The sequence below is a fragment of the Canis lupus genome, chromosome 34, assembly GCF_048164855.1.
Source record: "Canis lupus baileyi chromosome 34, mCanLup2.hap1, whole genome shotgun sequence".
Classification (NCBI taxonomy): domain Eukaryota; kingdom Metazoa; phylum Chordata; class Mammalia; order Carnivora; family Canidae; genus Canis; species Canis lupus.
The window spans coordinates 3,524,758-3,545,346 of record NC_132871.1 but is presented as its reverse complement, the minus strand read 5'-3'; the positions used below and the strand labels follow the sequence as shown (position 1 = coordinate 3,545,346).

General features: G+C 35.1%; 1 protein-coding gene across 1 annotated transcript in view; it reads left to right on the top strand.

Moving 5' to 3' along the window:
- Positions 1-20,589, top strand: part of ZNF804A (zinc finger protein 804A) — a 274,035-nt gene that overhangs the window by 42,899 nt on the left and 210,547 nt on the right. The gene's annotated exons all lie outside the window — the stretch shown is intronic.

Genomic DNA, 20,589 nt, shown 5'->3' with positions numbered 1-20,589 from the left:
AAATCACCATTTCCTGTGTTCCACCTCCATTTTTCTCATTATTTTGTGAGGAGAAAGAAGAATGGATACTTTGAAGGTACAAGAATGATGGATATTTCTGTCTTCATCTCATTGCTGCTTACTGCCCACCACTCCTATTCCCAAAAGCCACGTGCTCACATTTACCTTCCCTTAGTCTTCCTCAGGAGTCCTAATTACGGCAAAGTAAACTCAAAAAAAGGTTTAATTGCAGGCATCTAATTCCACCTCAGAGCTCTAGTTCATACTGCTGGACTACATGGACCTTCTTAAAATAGGAATCTCAGTGGTCGCTCTAGCGATATGACAATGGAATCATTATTTAATGTCTACATTTTAAAAACATGTGTTTCTTTCTAATACATTTTGTTTCCTGAAAGGATATTTCTTCATTACAATCAAATGTTTAAATGTTAATAAAGTACTAACAGACCACAGGAAATCTTTCATGATGCGTCTGAAAAACTTACATTACCTAAAATGGGCTTTAAAAAAAACCAAAACAAAACAAACCTGAGGAATGATGAATAATAGTGTCACCTGCATTACTTAACTTGGAAGATTGCACTTTCCATGTGCACATTTTTATGGTTAAGTTAATTAGAAGATGAAGTGCTTTAAGGAAAATAAAATTCACATAATTGCAACCCATCTTCTCTGTTCTCCAAACAGTAAAACATGTGGTTATGTTCATAATATTAAACGTGTACAGCTTGTCACTTCCTAGAGAAGAGAGGGTTTCGATAGCACCCCTGATTCCTGCCTGTCCCAACGTAAAGAGTGTCCCGCCTGAAACTCATAGGTCTTCCATTTTTCGCTATTGCTACGAGAACTAAGTTCAATTTCTGGAATGTGGCCTACAAGGTCTCCAGCGATTTGGAAAAGTGCTTCTCTCTTTAGCTCCACTTCTTTCCTTCCCTAGCTTCATACTATAGCTTAACAGGGTTCTAATCGCTTTGTGTATAAATTTACAGAAAGTAACAGTTATGCCCATCCTTGGGAAACCGAGGCTCACTGCAGGAAGTACCCATCCGTGGAGCTTCGGCCATGACAGGCCCTCAAGCGACCCCCAAGGCTGAGGAGGTTGAGCATCTAGTCTTGAAATGTAACCTACCCCTGAAGGAGTGTGACGCTCCTCTGACACTGCGGTGGAGACCTTGGGCAGCTCCATCCATCAGTCTTCTCGTACAACGCTCTGTAGTTCTTCGTGAACTTGTTCTTTTCCTCCATGCCCTTGCGCACACCGTTCGTTCTCATTGAAACACACTCTTGCAAGCTTTATTCTTACATATTTGCTAAATATCTTCTAGGACCCAGCCCAGGTATCACTTTCTCTAGGAAGTCGTTTTTGAACTTTGAAGATCCATGAGATGAACCTCCTCAGGAACAGCCAAGTACACTTTGTAAAAACCCTGCGAGTGTTCGTAAATACGCAATTTTCTGATTCTTCTGTTTTCTTGTTCCCCTGCCTATTGATATGCTCGAGTACTATTTGTCCAATTTACTTTTAGATTTCTAGCAGCTAATGCAGTTATCAAGGAGTGGATTTGAACTGGATGGGAAAAGAAAAAAAAAAAAACAAGACTGGAGATATTTTACATGTAATAAGTTGTCAGACTTGACATATTTTATAATTCATCTGGATTTTAAATATTGAATTCGTTAGATTTTCATTCTGGGAGAGGATAGAAAAGTAGAGATCAGGGTAACTGAGTAAGCATATAAATTTGGGCGTGTTCATTTCATAGAGCCGAACTTAAATCTATGTCAAAATGCAAGCAAATGAACACAATTCTAGGAAATGAACATCATTAACATTTTTAGGAAAATGATAAGAAATGGTAACCTTTATTTCTTATTTCATTATTAAACTGTTACACTTTTACATAAAGTGCTTTGGTCAGGTTTCCATTGTTTTTTTTTTTTTTTTGGTAGTGATTTATCAGGTGGCTTCATAGTCAAGTCTGTAAAAATTTAAGAAAAAAATACTACCAACACCGCATGATTTCTTTCATAAAAATAAAGGGGGGAGACACGCTTCTCAACTCATTTTAGGTTGCCAGCGTTTCCTTGGTCCCAACAAGGCAAAAGCAGTATGAGAAAACTATAGACCGATAGCTCTCCTGAACGTAGATAGAAGCATTATTACCAAATGATAGCAGTTGAATAAATCGACAGATAAAAAGGACATGTGGTGATGGAGAGATGACCAAGTGGGGTTTATCATAGGAATGTAAGATTGGTTAACAAATAAAAATCATTTAATTCATTTTACTAGAATAAGGGAGGAAAAACAGATTATCATCATAATGATTTAGAAAAAGGTTGGACAAAGGTCGAGATTAATTTATGATAATGGCTCTAAACAGCTAAAGGGAAATTCCCCATCCAGAAAAAAAGACATTTACGAACAATCGACAATTAACATCAGACTTAGGGACAAAAGACTGATTTATTTTCCCCTACATTGGGGAATAAAATGAGAATGTCCACTCTTAACTACTTTTATTCACAATTGCACTACTTGGGAATATAAAAGATAAACAACAGGTACATGGAACAGGAGGCATAGATCTCAAAACATGCTGCTGACAAAAGCATTTAGACACAAAGGATAATCTAGAGTGACAGAAAACAGACCTGGAGCCTGGGGCCAGGAGGAGAAACCAAGGAACTTTTTTGGAATTATGAAATGTTCTGTATTTTGATCATGGTCACTATGCAGCAGGTGTACACATTTGTCAAAACTCATAGACACGTAGGCTTAAAACGAGTGTCTTACCATCTGTAAATTATACCTCAAAATGTTTATTTTAAAAAGGAAAATGCGTTGTTTTATGGTGGGATAGAAAATACACATATCCTCAAAGATGTCACCGGATTTAATAACATTATTTCTGAAAGAGCATACCCGGTTATTTCTTAAATGTTAAGAATTTGTAATTCTGGGACACACGGGTGGCTCAGTGGTTGAGCATCTGCCTTCAGCTCAGGGAATGATCCTGGGGTCCCAGGATCCAGTTCGCCATCAACTCCCTGCAGGGAGCCTGCTTCTCCCTCTGCCTGTGTCTCTGCCTCTCTCTCTCTCTGTGTCTCTCATGAATAAATAAATAAAATCTTAAAAAAAAAAGAATTCGTAATGCTGCCATGACTACTTCCAGCATCTATCTTATCTTAATATTTTTACATTATATTTTCTAGATTTTAACTGTGACCTGATGCAGTGAGTGAGGTTTTCCTTCATCAAAGAGATCAGCCCATTATGGTGGGTTTTCTGCCTTTGTTGATTGCCTGGAATGAGAAAGAAAGCACTCCATATTAATGTAAATTGGATCTTTAACCCCAACGAATTGGCAGCACATTGACAGGATGAATCAAAGTCACAATTCCGTCTGACTGATGTCATAATCCGAGATGTCCTCTCCTTTAATTCTTAATGTCTGCTTGTCTTCAACACACACACAAACACACAATATGCTTCCCTTTTACATGGCCAGGGACTCTCTTCCTGTGCAGAAAGGCTTCCAACAACCTACAAATTGCAATGTTTGCTGGCATCGCTGTTTTTTCTTGATACGAATTTTAATTATATGATTCCATACATGTGTAGCGGTCTTTTTTTACTGATTTTTTTTAAATGATATTAAATTATTTTCATAGGTTTTCTACCTTTATTACTTACTAAGAGAAACAATATTTCCTTTGTTTGTTCTTAGTTTGTTCTTAATATTTCCTTAAGTGGCCCTCATTTAATATTCTTGGCCTTACACTCCAAGCCTTTCTCCTCCATTCCTTGTACTTCCCTTTTAATGGATATTTTCTTATTTATTGAATCTTAGACACACTAGGTGAGGGCTTATTAGTGTTCTTTATAATAAGAGGATGATGCTTCATATCTACTTCAAATTCCCTTTTTGAAGTTCAAGGTTTGCTTATTAGCTCTTTATATCAATGTTCTTAAAAATAAACTGTGATAGTTTTCAAACTGCATCACTTAAAATACAACAGGAAAAAAAAACTTGTGGAAATCAGATAATATATTTACTTCCTTCCCCCTCCTTTCTGTTTTCTTTTTTCCTTCTTTCTACATTATCTGCGTAGGCATATGGCAACCAGTTGCTCAGTGAGCCAAGTTTCATTAGTGACTCTGGCAATATCCCCAACTCATTCTTCCTACTACCCCACTCCTATACACACAACTAGGGCATAACAATTATAGAAGCTCTTCTGTGCCAAAGATGGAAGAAATCTAAAGCGCTCACACCTGAGGGTGTGCTCTCAGTTCTTGTTCCTGTGTTCTTACAGATCTAGGTTCTTTGCATGTTAAAAATCAAGATCTTTTACAATGATGGCCTTCAAATAGTCTTGATATGATCATGGATGATGGTGTGATACAGTTCAGAGAATCTACATCATCCCATATTAGTTGAATGTAAATATAAAAACAATTATGATCTATTCGATTGATTTCCTACCGCTTTAGTGAGTACCATAGTGATCTTGAATGGTGAAACTAGATCAAAAATTGTAGACACAGAACTCCACATTAGAAAAATATGTCTGCCTATTTTCTGACACAGTGTGGAGGTCGATATCCTGATTGAAAAATGTCACTTAAGGCCTAATTGTTGATTTTCCTTTAAGCATGAATATGTGCTTGCTTGCTTATTTATTTATTTTTTATTTATTTATTTATTTATTTATTTATTTTTCTATGATGAGCAGCATGTTCATATGCAGGAATGGTGCAGTAGAAGGACTAAAAACCCAGATCTCAGTTCTGTTTGTCACTTATTAGTTGTATGATCCTCATCAAATCATCCAAATATTTTGAACTTTAGATTTCTCTTTTAAAAATGGAAATTAAAATACTTTCTAACAGCATTTTACTCACAGCAAACTTATGAAGAACATAAAAAAAGTATACTCTTGAAATACTGCTTTGAATAACTTAAAAGGATATATACACATTTTAGATACTATTACTTTTCAGAGTTTATCTTATTTTTACAATATATTCATGATACATACCTCAAATGAGTATACCTCATGATATATATACCTCATGATATACCATGATATATACCTCAGATGTAATGAACGTATTCTACTAAAACTTCAAATAAAAGTGTATTTATGGATTTTCTGGCTCTTCCCATAGTGGAGAACGTAGAATCAAGAAGAATCATTTTATTACGGACTCTTCTAAATTTAGTATTACATGTTAAGAAAGTTACTAATCTTGTAAATAGTGAATATATATATATATATGTATTACATATAATAGTGAAGATAGATTATACATATAATATATAATGAATATATAGTAAATATATATAATATGTATTATATATATAACACAGAAGAGAAAAACTCTGGGAAACTGAGTACAATCCAGCTGACAGTATAGATCCCTTGGAGTCAAGAATATCCCACACAAAATAAATTCTATTATTAGCAGGCTCCTATAACTATTGTACCTTTAAATTCTTAGAACACTTTAGAGTACCTTTAAGGTGAATCATATTAATTCAGTCATTTGTTTATAGGGGCGAGAGTATAGAATAAGAAATCCCTCGTTCTACTTCTAGAAAATGAATGATGAAGTAAATATGTAGAAATTTAGCTGTCAGAGTTAAAGGTATTATGATAATCATTGGCAGAAAGGCAAGAACCCATGAAGAATATGAAGATTGCAACAGAACTCAAATATTTGTAACAAACATATGATTAACTGCATTTTGAAAAGGGAATTTTTTTTTTTTTTTTTTTGTGGGTTGAGGCAAGCTTTTAATGGAAGCTCTCTCGAGTGAGGTTCCATGGGCCCACAGAAAAGGGAATATTTGGATAGTATTTAAACATCCTTTCTAATCCATACTACTAATGCATAAATGAAAATATTTGTATATAATTTTACCTTCTAATATTTTTGCGTTTTGGCAAGTATTTTGCTAATCAGTCTTTATATTCTTAAAGGTAGATGTACTATTGCAAAGTAAAATATTAAAAGACATAAAGATTCATCATGATTTATTATAAAACCTACAAGCTATGTCTGACAAATAATATCAAATTCTGTTTTTCAGCAAACCTCGTTTTAGACATCTTATGCCTTATGGTAATATACTCATTTAGTCTTATAATAACATTCAGTATTTACATCTGATTTAGGAAAGGTGGTTTGTTCCTTTTTAATCTGTTAAGAGAGTAGAGGTAAAACATTCTCAGTATATGGAAGCATTCCAGTGCTGTGATAGGCAAGCAAGATGCAGATTTCTCAAAAAGCTGCAAAACTTTATTTCTCAGCTTGCTTTTCATTTCTTAACCTATTGAAAGGACATTGTTAAGGGAATAATGTTGGGCAGCTATCTTTCTTCTTATACTATTTTAAGTCTCTGATGTTTAATATTGCACCACAATGGGGCAGCAGTCAGCAGGATTAATTTTCTTAAATAAAAGTCTATCACAAGTACCTGGTGTTAGGCTTTTATTTAAAGAGTAACAAGAAGTTTATGTTTCCTTGCTTCGTACGTTTGGCATCAAAATTATTACCCGTGTGGTGGTTTAATTGTGAGAAGTTGATAGAGACTCTTCTGATTCATCAAGGGATCCTGGGTACCAGATTAGCCTCTAAAATCCAGTACATGATATAAACCACAATAATGTAAGGTACCTCTTGCTATTTATATTTATTTTCTATTTTATTATTTTTTTTGCATATTTATTTTTAAGTTTATGATGCAAGGCATCGTAGTGGTTGCAGTAGTTTCATATTCAGCACTGTCTGCATGGTTTCTGCATTTCCATTTCTGCTATAACAGTTCTTTTTCTGATATATAAGGTGTTCTCTTGCTTTTAAATAAAATGCTAGTTGTATGTTTTGTATGTGCACTATCAGCAATTTAAAAATTTAAAGAAAAGGTACTCTAAGGCCACGGTCATCATGTTCACATGATTATATTAATTGGAGTCTTTTCTTTCGGCCTCCTCTGTCAGTGTTTCATCCATGTGGAATACGTTAGCTTCAGATACACTTGTCTTCAACACCAAGGAGACTTATTGGCATACCTAGGCTGAAACTCTCTTTAGACATTTGTTTCAGAATTTGAAAAAAACTTAGACACTTACATTGGAGACATTTGGTTGTCCCCTCATTTATTGCTAAGGATACGATGACTCAAAAGAGCCAGCGCAAGATAATTCAAGTGACTTTTTACTTTTCATAGAAGATGGGAATAATTGTTTTCAAATATCCATTTCTTAGACATAGCTTCTTTAGAATTCTTTAAAAATAAAGTTCTAGTGGGAAGATGGGGAAAAAGTTACTATGCTACATCAAGGGGTGAACGTTACAGCCAAGGGGACGTTACAAACTATGACTACATTTAACACAATATTTTAAGCCTTTTAATTATTTCATTCATAGGAGTTTGAGGATATGGGGTTTTAGTGAAATTCTTGATTGGCGGTGTTTCCTAGGCAGTTAAGATAAGCAATTTGTGAAAGAGAGCCCTTTGCATTCCTTTGTGAAGTAGCAGCCTCTCCAATATCTTTCTAAGCACTTTTCTTCCTAGTTTTGTTTAGTGTGGACCTATCTTTTGACCTTCTTTCTAGCTTTTTCTACTTTGTTCTTTCATATTTCCTCATTATGTTGTGAATTAATACAATGGTGATTGAAATCATCTTGCTTGATTACAGATTCAAACAACATGTAGATGTTCTTGTTTAATAGCTTATAAAATAAAGATTAAATATTTATATATACAAATTTCTTCAACATTTAAATGTATACAGGTTACTCCCATAATACAAAACTAATTTGGTTATAAACCAAGACTACCCAAAAAATAACAAGTAAGCGTATTTCTTCAGCTTTTGCTGTAGCTATCAGTTCAAATACTGGTGTTTTGGTTGGTTGCTTGTTTGTTTGTTTGTTTGTTTTGTTTTATGACAGACTCAAAGGCAGGCAAGGGAGTGGGAAAATTTTATAGTGGGAAAAAAAAACAATAACAAGAAAAGAAACAGTTCAATTAAAAAGTGGGCCAACACCATATCGAAGAAGATAAACAGATGGCAAATAAGCATTTAAAAGTATACTCTACGTTGTATGTCACCAGATAAATGGAATTAATGGTACTCCATTTTTGGAATTAAAATAAAAACTTAACTTATGGGATCCCTGGGTGGCTCAGTGGTTTAGCATCTGCCTTTGGCCCAGGGCGTGATCCTGGAGTCTTGGGGTCGAGTCCCACGTCGGGCTCCCTGCATGGAGCCTGCTTCTCCCTCTGCCTGTGTCTCTGCCTCTCTCTATGTCTCTCGTGAATAGATAAATAAAATCTTTAAAAAGAGAAAAGAACTTCGTTTAAGAATATGAAACAAATGTATCATGTGACTTCAGATTTTAAATTAAGCAGTCCACTAACTACACATGTCAGAGTTCTTTCTCTTTGAGAAATAAATATAGTGCCAGTATTTCTTAAAATCTGGCAAGGTTGGGACACCTGGGTGGCTCAGTGGTTGAGCGTCTGCCCTCAGCCCAGGGTGTGATCCCTAGAGTCCTGGAATCGAGTCCCACATCGGGCTCCCCACAGGGAGCCTGCTTCTCCCTCTGCCTGTGTCTCTGCCTCTCTCTGTGTCTCTCATGAATAAAATAAAATACAACCTTTTAAAAAAAAAATTGTCAACGTTTACAAAGGGCGGTTACACATGGGTACTTTGTTCTTCCACTTCTCCCACTCCAGTGCTGGACTGAAGTTTGGGCGCCTGTGTTTTTCTGGCTGTTACTTAAACATTTTCTGGCCTAGTTTGTGCATAGGAAGAGGCTTATACTAGCTCTGGTTAGCTTTTATTTCAAGGTTAACTAAAAATCCTGGGATAGGAGAGAAAGCATGAGTTAGGTACATATGGGGTGGACTTGCAATGCAGTAGGATTTAAAAATGGAGAGAAAGAAGGGATGGGAAGGAATAGATACACCAAATGAGAGGGAAGATCACAATTTGGTTGTGAAAGCCAGGAAGATCCTGAGAGTTCATGGCCGTGACTAGATACGGCTCATGCGTCTAATTACAGCCTGCGGTGCTGCGGCTCATCTGGCTTCGCAGGGCACTTGCATACCTCGGTTGCTTGGCAGACGGGTGTGCCCATATCATTCAGACATCCTACTTCTTACAAGCCTATAGCAATTTTTTTAATCTCCTGTGGTGTCTTATTTTAAAATGCACTTTTTGTTCGAAAGTAATATTTAATCTGGAATATTTACAGAATCTAAATCCTGTTTTTTTTTTTTTAAGTGTATTCATAGTATCACCCAAAAAAGCACTACTGTTAATAGGGTAAAAATACCACCTTTACTCTTGGCTGTGCAATGTACATGTTTTTTTAAGCTGAAATCATGTGGTATATGAAAATTGTATCTTCAAATTATACAACATTGTCCAACGATAGGCAGCAAATTTTAGAAACAGGTTGTTAGTGGTTATATAATGTCTGTAGTGTAAATATATCATGTTACTCATCCCTCCACACTTCTAGTTTTTCACACTCCTGGTTCCTTAGGTAATATTGTGACAATTTCTTTAATAATTTTCATCGACTTAGGGGAAGGTGGTAGTTATTATTGCTACTTTTGGATTATTGAAGTCTAGTTCATTAGTATTACTCCTTTAAAATTTCTAGTTTGGCCCATTTTGGGGGGCTGAAAAAGTATTTGATTAGTTTTATTCCACAGATGCTTGAAAAGAAGGTACATTTTTTTTAATGAGAATTAGAATTGCTCACTCACAGACATATGCACACACTCTAATTGTTTCGTTGTTCAAATTCTACTCAGTTTCCTAATAACTTATCAAATGCTAAATGTAAATGTTTTCTGTAAACATTGGGTATAGTACTTTTATTACATAGGTGATGCTGGTAAGCAGTAAATTTCGCTTTATTACCATTATAGATCTCCATAAGGCTTTGTACATTTTATTTATTATATAATTTTAAAATTGCCAGTTGATCAACTAAATTCAGCTTATCAATCATTAGTTGCTAAAACTCTGATTTGACTAATAAACACAATAAACTACTTGTGCTTAATTTAACTTTCTTTTAAAAACCAAATCTGAAGACCTCTTTATTTTCAGTTAGGAGTTTTATATGTTTTTTATAAATTCTCAAAACTGTTATTTTTGCTATTATTTTGTTGGTCATAATATTATATTAGCATTTTGTTTTATATATGCTTATTTTTTATTCTTTCATTTCCCATATAATGATTTTTTATTTGGTTGTTTCATTATTCACTATTTTTGAAAATAAAAAACCTTTAAAGATTCCTGATAGTAATTGTTCTGCAACTTTACAAAAGGTATGATTAGGTCTATATTTCCCAATCATTTACATCACCAATAAAGATATCTTTAGTTGTCTTTTTTTTTTTTAAGATTTTATTTGTTTATTCATGAGAGACACACGGAGAGAGGCAGAGACACAGACAGAGGGAGAAGCAGGCTCAATGCAGGGAGCCCGACGTGGGACTCGATTCCAGGACCCCGGGGTCATGCCCTGAGCCAAAGGCAGAGGATGAACCCCTGAGCCACCAGGTACCCTTAGTTGTCCCTGTGAGGTAGTAATTGTACTTTTATCCCATTGCCAGCATTTTCTCCTCTTCACCCAATAAGCAGTATAATCTAGGGCTGAGTAATCAAACCACTCTTTCTAAATTACCTAATATGTTTGATGTCAGAATTATTTTTGTCGTTCTAAATTTAAAATATAGATTTTAAAATATAATTTTTAAATCTCTTTTTTTTCCTATTCAAATGCTTGCTGGAAGTTTTGGGGTTTTTTTTAGACTATTTTGGTGGGAACATGGTACGCCTTTATCCTCTTCCATATCAAGTCTTTTTTTAATCAGAAATTTCTCTTCGGTTATGATTTTGACCTTTATTTCTATTCTGATTGGTGTGGTTTCTATAATTGTCTCTCATCATTTAAAATTCTTCTTTTTCTTCTACATTTCTACAGTTCTTATTGAATCTAGCTCTCTTTTAATTCCAAATCTTAAATATCATCTGAGTCCCATTGCTTTTGCTTTTGACTCTTTTTCCCCCTCCCATCTGAGCCTGTTGTCTTCTGTGTCAATTAGACCATATCTTTTCTTTTTTATCAAAGGATTCAAAAAGTCTTCTAAAATGATTTATTCCTATATTGGACATTTTCTCAATACATTTATTATTTTTTTTTTGTCTTTTTCTCTCTCTCTCTCTTTTTTCCTTTAGAGAGGGTGAGAGAGATGGGAGAGGAGGGGCAGAGAAAGAGGCAGAGAGACTAATCTAAAGAGGCTCCACGCTGCGACCCAGTGTGGGGCTTAATCTCACAGCCTTGAGATCGTGACCTGAGCGAAATCAGAGTTGGATGCTTTTAACCAACGGAGCCACTCAGGCACCCCAAGACATTTATTTTCTAAGGAAAATTTGGGTTTCATCATTTGGTACATATATTTTAGAGTCCTGTACTTACCCATTCTTCCGTGATCAAAAAGACTTAGCTGGTGTTTTTCAATAAAATAAATCTTAAGTGTTAACACCTTCTTATTTTAATTTGTTCAAATTCTTAAGTTTCATTTTATTTGATGATACATACAAATCATAGAGGAGCACAGAGGAAAAGTATTTTAAACATCATAGAAAGATCTTTTATTAACAATTTATATTCTCAAATCCAGGAAAGGCGTATTTGAAGGAGTTAAGTTTGCTTTTGTTTTAAAGGAACATCAGGAATTTTCAGAAGTAGTAAAATATTTCCTCATTGGAACATGTAAAAAGAACTGGAATGTGGAGCGTTTCTTATATCCACTGGGCACCTGGGTGGCTCAGGGGTTGAGCGTCTGCCTTTGGCCCAGGTTGTGACCCCCAGGTCCTGGGATGGAGTCCTGCATTGGGCGCGCACAGGGGCCTGCTTCTCCCTCTGCCTGTGTCTCTGCCTCTCTCTCTCTGGGTCTCTCATGAATAAATAAATAAAATCTTTAAAAAACAAACAAAAACAAATATCCACTAATCACTCCTATCTTCTGTAGCTTCTAGTATCACAAATGGAGTGCCAACAAAAGTTATCACAGGGTTTGCAGGTTAGGAGAACACATTTCCTACATATAGTACAAACTTAAACTTACTTAGAAGATCCATGTTTTTGGTGATAAGACTCATTGTAGGTGATGATGCTAAAAGAAGCAGTAGTCCTTTCCAAGATAATGAGATGTTTCCATCCCAGTTGATAAAATACATTTCCAAATAAATCCTAGATTTCACAACTTAAACTTGTAAATGGCTAAATATTTTCTGGTGAGAAAACTGAGTTTGAATGATGATGCTAAAGGAAAAAATACTTTCCAAGGTAATAAGTATTTGCATACCAGTTATTATAATTATATAAAAATATATGTTAAATTTCATAGCATTTAACTTCACAGCACATGAAATGCAGTCGTATCTACAGTGTTACAGATTCCTTAATGTGATACCTTTATTTTCACCCAGATACAAAAATGTAGATGTCTTAGAGCACACACTTGTCTTTATGCAGCACTGTTCATTTTATTGTTTGGATTGAATTGAAAGCCAATTTAATCAGATGACACTGATTTTTTTTTATTAGATTTTTTTTTCTGGTTGTTTAACATCTTGAAATGCAATTAAAGACAAAAGTATTGTTTTCTGATTTTCATTTTCTTTTTAAGATTTATTCATTTATTTGGTGAGGGAGGGACAGAGGAGTAGAAGAGAGAGAGTCCTAAGCAGACTCCCGCTGAGTGTGAGGCTCAATCTCATGACCTCGGGATCACGACCTGAGTCAAATCAAGGGTGGCCAATTGACTGGCTGACTGAACCACCCAGGTGCCCCACTGATTTTTAAATTTTCAACTTAATATTCACCTTATTTATTATATGGGATATATGTCCATATTACTGCACACTTACCTAAAGAAGAAGTTCAGAAGTTTTCTTGCAGTATTTTATGTCAATAGTTTATTGAAATCTCAAACCATTCCCGTTGTCGAATGTGTAACTTCCTTAAGGTTCCTGTTTGGTTTTAATAATTCAATGCCGGCAGCCCGGGTGGCTCAGCGGTTTAGCGCCGCCTGCAGCCCAGGGCGTGATCCTGGAGACCCTGGATCGAGTCCCACGTCGGGCTCCCTGCATGGAGCCTGCTTCTCCCTCTGCCTGTGTCTCTGCCTCTCTCTCTCTCTCTCTGTATCTCTATGAATAAATAAATAAAATCTTTAAAAAAAAATTAAAAAAATAAAAAAAAAATAATTCAATGCCATTGTTAGATTTTCTTCTGTTGCTCTTTGAATATGAAGTATTTTAAATGACATGTTCATGTAGTTTTTAACTGATGCTTTCTCCTGAATTAATTTTCACACTGAAATCTTCAAGTGGGTAAGCAACACAAAACAAGGAGTCTTCTGAAAATTCCTTAGTATAGTTCTTATCCTATCAAGCAGAAATACTCTATATGATAAAAATGGAGTTTTTTTTTCCCTAAGACACATTTTTAGTGATATTATCATAGTGAATCACATCTAAAATAAACTGCATCTTAGATTATGATAATGTCCTTCATCTCCCAATTGTTTTCCCATATTATATTTTAATACGTTGCATTTCTACACAGCCTTTTTTTTTTTTTTTCTCCTGGTTAGGACATAAAATTCCAGGGAGTCTCTGGCTATACCAAATCAAAATGCCATAGAAATAATACTCTTGATAGTTCACTCTCGTAACTTCTAACTCATCTGTCATTTCCCTTCTCCCGAACACCAGGGTTACGTTGGCACCTGGACAAGTGGGAACACTTGGAACACCATGGGCAATGGTGGGAAATGTGGGTAACCGCGTCAGGATGTAGGATTTGGGCTTGTGTTAGGTGATTGGGGAGAAACTTTAAAGAAGCTGGGGTATTTTTTTTTTTTTTATAATTGTCTTTCTTAAATGCTTTCAACAAAGAGGAAGAACTAGAGTGAGTTTGAATCTGTGACTACTAAAGAAGCAGCGGTGATTCATGTTGGCCTGGATGGAAGATGCTGAGCTTGTTGTTTTGGACGTTGTTCATGATTCTGTGTGTGTTCAGATATGATTACGGAGTATTTGTGTTTGTAATGACCTATCATGGTGCCAGAGTCGCCCTGTTTGATATTGATGACTTGTTAAATTGTTTATATTCAACAGGAGAACACAGTCAGCGGTGAGTGCCAGATTAGTTCCTAGATGTCAGGGGCTGCTTTTCTCTTCTCAGCTCAAACATGACAAGTTAGGAAAAGATTGTGTGTATGTGTGTTTGTGTGTGTGTGTGTGTGTGTGTGTGTGTGTACACATTAATGTTTCCCCACAATCAGTTACCTGATTCCAATTTGCAGTGAGAAACTTTAAGAATAAGTAAGAAAAATTGTATCAAGTCTTAAGGTTAATAAGGCACAGAAAAGTAAAATTAGTAAATGAAGCCTATATATGGCCTAAACTCAAGAAAATATGGAAATGAAAGGAAAAATCTAAATATTTCTATAAATCGACTTACAAAAATTTATATATGAAGAGAATTGAATATATCACCTGAGGGATCCCTGGGTGGCGCAGCGGTTTGGCACCTGCCTTTGGCCCAGGGCACGATCCTGGAGACCCGGGATCGAATCCTACATCGGGCTCCCGGTGCATGGAGCCTGCTTCTCCCTCTGCCTGTGTCTCTGCCTCTCTCTCACTCTCTCTCTGTGACTATCAGAAATAAATAAAAGTTAAAAAATATATATATATATCACCTGAGAATTTGATATTAATTATTATTGAACAATTTAATTTGCCTAAAAGAAAATTATTTCAATAAAGCTTATTGATTTCATATATTATTTTGGTTATTTGAGAAATGCATCAACTAACCAGTATTGTGAAATGTTTACATGATATATGGATGAAAATTCATTATAATTAGGGCACTTAATGCTTCATTTAGTGTACTTTTAATTAAGTATAATATTCACTAGCACTTACTGTCATTTTTATCTGTGCTGAGACTTATTTCATCTTATCTGAAACTTATCCCAAAATAATTTTAGTAGTTATGTGAAAACACAAGGTAAGGAATGATAAATGTGACTGTGGAAAATCATTCTAAACCTACATCACAATTCAGAATTACAGCACCTACAATCTCAGGGAAAATTAAATAAGAGCTTGTGTAGTAGAAAGTGATGTTAGACATGTTATGCTGTGTGACCACAGGGCAGCCCTTAATTTAATCCGAAATTATTATATTATTTTGAGCATTTTGAGCAATGCATTACTTTTTTCTTTCAATTTATTATTCACCTTATAATATTTGAAAATCTCAGGAGAACTGTTTTGAATGCTATTTGTAGAAAATTTATTACACATTTTATTAATTTATTAATTTTCCCAACTTTTTTTTTGAAAAACTCTGAAGTATGTAATACAGTGAATACCCACATAATTTATCTCAGACTATCCAATCAGCAATATTTTACACATTTGCTTTATTTCTCTTTGTGTATATTTCTGCATTTGCATATGGGCAGAGTCATTTGATAAACACTTGAGACATACTAATATTTCCCCCCTCAATTCTTACGCAGTTGTTTCAAAGATCAAAGACATTGGCCTAGGTCACCATATATTAACACACAAGATACTTACTATGAATATATTATTATTTTGCATATAATCCGCAGTCATGTTTTTCCAGTGATTCCAAATCGTGTTTTGGATGGCCATTTTTATGGGTTTTTTTGTTGTGCTTTTGCTTCACTGTGTTTTGGTCCAGATTCCAACTGCAGATTACACATGGCGTGTAGTTGTCACATAGCGTGCATTTCTAAGGCATTTTAAGGTTGTGTATAGCGCTGCATGTATTTTTAGATTTAATGTATTTCTTTCTTTTGATGCCAACACGTGGTAATATGTATATCATAAAAGTCTTAAACTTGACCCGAAGGCGGCTTCTTTTAAAATGATGATGGGATACTGAAATAGATTGAAATACGAATAAAATACTTCATTCGATATGGGTTTATTTATTAAACTAACTTAAACCATCTTGTTGCCACATGGAGTTACATGGACATTGAGTCCTCAGGGAGAGACCCTGTCTTCCTAAGCCTGTTTCTATTTGATGTCTAGTTATTTTCCCTTATTCACCTATATTTTCCCTTCTTATCTCTAAGCATAATCTCCCGACTGTTCCCTCATAAGGATTTTGAAATCCTCATTTTATTCCTGACAGACCACTTGCAATACCTTTTCAATTCAATATGAATTTATCCTTATTGTGCTCTAGTCACTGACTATATATCTTGGGGGAGAAGAAAAAGGACTAACTATCTAAAATCAATGCGCTTTGCAATACTACAATCTAGTTGGGGACCATATATGGGTCACTTCTAATATTAAGCGAAATCTGGGTTTCATGTCTGTTTCCTGTGCTTCTATATCTATTTATGACAACGTCTATCGTCTATCTAGCAGTAGTTAGAAAACGCACAGTAATGTCTACCCTTATTCATTTTGTATCATAATTAAACTAGTTGAAAGCAAAGCACCAAAACAGTGTTTTTGAAAATCAGTTATAAATGGAACTCAGTCACTACATAAAGGAAAATTACTATTTTCCTGCTTCCTTCTGTTTTTAAAGAATTTTTAAAAGCCCAAACTTTTCTACAAACCTTTTATAGAATCTGATAGGAAAAGAAAAGTATTTATATAAACTTAGTCTTAATATCACATATGCATTTGCCTATCCAAAATCTTATTTAGAAAATGGAAAGTCTGATACATTTTAATAAAGATAAGTAATTGGACAATAACTCTGAGGTTAAATTGAGGTATGTCTGGCTTAAGACAGGGATGACAAAGGTATTCATGTTGCCACTCCCTCATTCTCTGCTCTAGGCAGAGAGACATCGCAAGTAGATGTCTGAGATGGAAATTTTTTTTAATTTTTTTTTTTCTGGGAGCCTATTATTAATCTCAGTGAACTTCAGAACACATAGCTTAATTCAACAGTCTTCAGAAAGGCAGAGAGAATGATAATGGAGTGAAAAGGAATAAGTGTGTACAACACGGTGAGAAGGAAACTTTTTTAGAAGAATTAGAAGAATATGGAAGAGAATGGGATCCAGTTATAGAAGTCACAGAGTTGTAGTTTGAGTGACGAATTTGGCATGAAGATATATTTTGTCTCTTTTGCCTAGTGTTAACAAATTATTTAAACATCTTTGTACAGAGCATATGTTTCCCATATGTTTTATGGCTGTTACCTGCCTCATTTGTGAATACATTCATTTAGGTTTCAAAGAATGATAGCGAGACGAACCAGAGCTAAATGAGAATGTTTGTATCAATACCAGTCTTCTATTTTTAGAAGTGTTCATATTTCATAAAGTTTAAATAAATCAATGGAAATAAACAGGAAGGCAAACTGCATTTCAAAGAAGTCTCAATACAAATATAAATCATGTACTTAGATTTTTATTCATTATAAGTACAAATAGTATAAATTATGAATTATATATTAAAATAACAGTTTAAATTCCATTGAAATGAAATTGATAGAATGAGATAAAATTAAGATTAAACATTACCTGTATTTCTAAATCTTTTCTTGAGCATGAAGAATGATCGTTTCATATTAATAACTCATCCGAAATTATTTGAAGCAGATTGGTAAGCTAATTTTCAATTCTTTGTTCAAACCCTTCATTTAATACTTTCATATCTTAACTGATTAGTATGAAAAAAATTAAATACTATTTTCTTTTTATTGTTTTGCAACAGTAACATTGATTTCTCAGTTTATCTTCCTCTTCTTGTATCAGGTAGAGAAAAATAATTTGATGCCGTCAAATGTTTCGATTTCAATATATTATGCTTAAGTTCTTCTGGTTCAGAAAGTGTTTAAACCAGAGGAAGTATTGTTCTTGGCAATGGCTGTGTTGCAATACATTACTGTTCTTGCTGCAGTTCTTGAAGCCATGATCTTTATACTTTATAGACTATAATTACGTGCCCTTTTGTATTGATTAAATAATTGGATCATTGATATAAATGACTCTAAATATAAGTACTTTGTAACTTGAAATCAGTAGGCTATATCAGAATCCTGCAATATCTCTAAACCTTTATTATATTAATTTTTAAAGCATAGCCTAGTATTCAATTATTTTAACTTCTTTAAAATAACAGAATTTGACACTGCATCATATATAGTTCAGATAGCTATATAAATATCTACACACATACACACTCTTGTTGAAATATGATTTGAAATACTGAAAGCAAAACGTTTTGAAATATGGTTTAAATAAGTAGTTAATAAGTAATAGATTTTTATTTAAGCAATTGCAGCAATTAAAATTGACAATTAAGAATTAGCCTTAAAAACAACAACAACAACAACAAAAAGAATGGGATCCCTGGATGGCTCAGCAGTTGGATGCCTCCCTTTGGCCCAGGGCGTGACCCCAGGGACCTGGGATCCAGAGTCCCACATTGGGTTCCCCACAGGGAGCCTGCTCCTCCCTCTGCCTGAGTCTCTGCCTCTCTCTCTCTGTGTCTCTCATGAATAAATAAATAAAATCTTAAAAAAAAGACTTAAAAAAAGATAAAACAACAACAACCACCAAAAAGAAAACAAAAAGAAAAGAACTAGGCCTTCAGTCACAGAGATCTAAAATCACTGCTTTTATATGATAATTTATGATCATGAAGCTGCCCATGGGGATGCTAGAATGCACAGGAAACCTGCCTTTAGTGACTATTCAGTTTCTAATAAATAGCCCTGTCTGAACGTTATTTTGAAAAAAAGAAAAAAGCATCTACTGTGTTTATCTAAGCAGCTCACCTATAGAAAGTACACGTAAGACGGGAATTTTAATTTGGAGATACTCTCTTGAGTTACTGTGTTAGTTTTCCCTTGCTGTGTAACAAATTAGGCCGCCTCTAGCTGCTAGGAACAGCCCACATTTATTATGTCAGGGCTCTGAAGCCGTGGGCCAGAAGCCTGGCACAGCACGGCTGGGTTCTCTGCTCAGGTTCTCACAAAGTCGAAGTGAGGATGTCAGAAGGGTTGGGCTCCTATTTGGAAGACCACAGTCAAGCTCCTACAGGTTGTGGGCTAAACTCGGTTCCCTGAGATCCTGGAACCCAGCGCCCGTCCCCTAGCTGACGCTCAGTCAGGGGCCATTCTGTTCCGGGAGCCCACCTGCATTTTTTCTCACGTGGCCAACCTCCAATTTCAATTCAGAAAAAGCACATCATGAGTCCTTCTCATGCTTTCAGTTTTAATGGTGATCCCCTCTGCCACATTCTCTGTGGCTTCCTTTTCTGTCTCCCTCTTTCACTGTTGAGAGGCACGTAGAATTACCCACCCAGAATAAAAAAAAAAATCTATCATCTATCTATCTATCTATCTATCTATCTATCTATCTATCTATCATCTATCTATCTATCTATCTATCTATCTATCTATCATCTATCTATCTCTCCAGGATAATTCCCTATTTTAAGGTCAACTGGTTAATATACTTAGTTTCATCTGCAAAGTCCCTTTGCCTTTTAACATAAGTTATAACCATGGAGATAACACTAAGAGGTGGGGATGAGGGACACCAAAATTCTGCGTACCACAGTTACTTTTCAAGATCTGTACAGTTAATACAAGATGGTCTTTTATTTTCAAATGCTTTTTTACTCAATAACAAGCATTGATAGAGTAACTTCAGGGCATGAGCAAATACAGTTGAATATGAATGTACATTTTACTTTTTGCAGATTTTATTTTTATTTTTTTATTTTTTTATTTTTTATTTTTTATTTTTTTATGATAGGCACACAGTGAGAGAGAGAGAGGCAGAGACACAGGCAGAGGGAGAAGCAGGCTCCATGCACCGGGAGCCCGATGTGGGATCCGATCCCGGGTCTCCAGGATCGCGCCCTGGGCCAAAGGCAGGCGCCAAACCGCTGCGCCACCCAGGGATCCCTTTTTTGCAGATTTTAATAATGCATACCATAAATGGACTTTTTTTAAAAAGAATCTTTTATTTTTTATACATTTTTAAAAACATTTATTTATTCATGAGAGACAGAGAGAGAAGCAGAGACACAGGCAGAGGGAGAGGGAGGCTCATGCAGGGAGCCCGATGCGAGACTCAATCTGGGACCCCGGGGTCACACCCTGGGCCGAAGGCAGATGCTCAACCACTGAGCCACCCAGGTCTCCGGAAAAAAAATCTTTTAAATTGGTATCACAATGTGTTCTCTGTTCAGAAGTTAGGAGGACACATTCATTTCAAAGCATACACAAATACTAGGAAGTATGTTGCATCTTTAAATACGATATTATAATCTACTATACTGGATTCAGGATTCATGTACCCTAAGTTTTTGACTAACTAAATTCAGCAGAGACAACCTGTACAAATAAAACAATATGGATAACTAGTTAATATCTAAGATAAAAAGTTATATCGATGTGCTTCCAGTTTGAATTTTATATTATAATACAATCAGATACTGTGG